Genomic DNA, 1,439 nt, shown 5'->3' with positions numbered 1-1,439 from the left:
ATTATACTTTAGCTTTTGTCTTTCCTTTCTTTCTTTTTTTTTTGAGTCAGGGTCTCACTCTGTTGCCCAGGCTGGAGTGCAGTGGCAAAATCATGGCTCACTGCAGCCTCGACCTCCTGGGCTCAGGGGATCCTTCTACCACAGCCTCCCAAGTAGCTGAGACTATAGGCGCATGCCACTGTGCCCAGCCAATTTTTAGATTTTTTTGTAGAGATGAAATCACACTTTTTTTTTGTTTTCAGTAAGAGTCTCATTCTGTCACCCAGGCTGCAGTGCAGTGGCATGCTCCTGGCCACTGCAGCCTCAACCTGCTGGGCTCAGACAATCCTCCCACCTCAGCCTTCCAAGTAGTTGGAACCATAGGCGTGTGCCACCACGCCCAGCTAATTTTTTTGCTTTATTGTAGAGATGAGGTCTTGCCATGTTACCCAGGCTGGTCTGGAACCCCTGGGCTCAGGCAGTCCTCTCGACCCTACCTCCCAAAGTGCTGGGATTACATGTATGAGCCACCATGCCCAGACAGTTTTATCTTTTTTTTTTTTTTTTTTTTGAGTTGGAGTCTCACTCTGTCGCCCAGAGTGGAGTGCAGTGGCCACTCCCGGCCACCACAGCCCCAACCTGCTGGGCTCAGGCGATCCTTCCACCTCAGCCTTCCAAGTAGCTGGAACTACAGGCGTGCGCTACCACGCCCGGCTAGTTTTTGATTTATTGTAGAGATGAGGTCTCGCCAAGTTGCCCAGGCGGGTCTCGAACCCTCGGGCTCAGGCATTCCACTCGCCTCAGCCTCGCAAAGTGCGGGATTACAGGCTGAGCCACCGAGCCCTACTAGTTTTATCATTTTGTAAAGGCCTAATTTAAGACATTCAAATATGGAAATGGTCTAGCAGAATGTGTCATAGGCTGTGATGCTTGGGTTTCTATCCCAAATCTGTGTCATTGAACAAATTGCTTAACCTCTCAGAGTCTCTTGCTGTGTCAGCAAAGTGTGTTATAATAACATGTTTTTGTGCAGTTATTCAACACACATTAACTGATGTCCAGGTATGTGTCTGTTAGATCTTTGGAATGTTCCACAGGTCTCTTCTTCAAATGGAATAATTTCTATTAGCCAAAATTACCCACTCTTCTGTCCCTTTTATTCTGCTATACAGCATACCCAGTGGTTTTTAATTTTAGATATTGTAGTTTGCAAATTTCCATTTGGTTGGTTGTTTGTATTTTCCACTTCTCTACTGAAGTTTTCATCTTTTTATTTGTCATGAGCATTTTTTTTATGCCATTGAGCATAATTATAATGGCTGTTTTGTAATCCTTGTCTCCTAATTCTAACTTTTGGGTCATCTTAGGGTCAGTCTGTGTTTTTGATATTTTTTTTCTTTTTTTTGAGTTGGAGTCTCACTGTCACCCAGACTGGAGTGCAGTGGCCGCTCCCGGCCACT

The 1,439-nt window shown here is 45.4% G+C and overlaps 1 protein-coding gene across 1 annotated transcript in view; it reads left to right on the top strand.

The window, feature by feature from the left end:
- The window catches only part of ECH1 (enoyl-CoA hydratase 1), a 12,321-nt gene that overhangs the window by 891 nt on the left and 9,991 nt on the right, over nt 1-1,439 (top strand). The window lies entirely within an intron of this gene.

Source organism: Carlito syrichta, unplaced genomic scaffold, assembly GCF_000164805.1.
Source record: "Carlito syrichta isolate Samal-C Ts95f unplaced genomic scaffold, Tarsius_syrichta-2.0.1 Scaffold316424, whole genome shotgun sequence".
Taxonomy (NCBI): Eukaryota; Metazoa; Chordata; class Mammalia; order Primates; family Tarsiidae; genus Carlito; species Carlito syrichta.
Note: the sequence above shows the minus strand (reverse complement) of the source record. Positions and strands in the feature narration are given on the sequence as shown.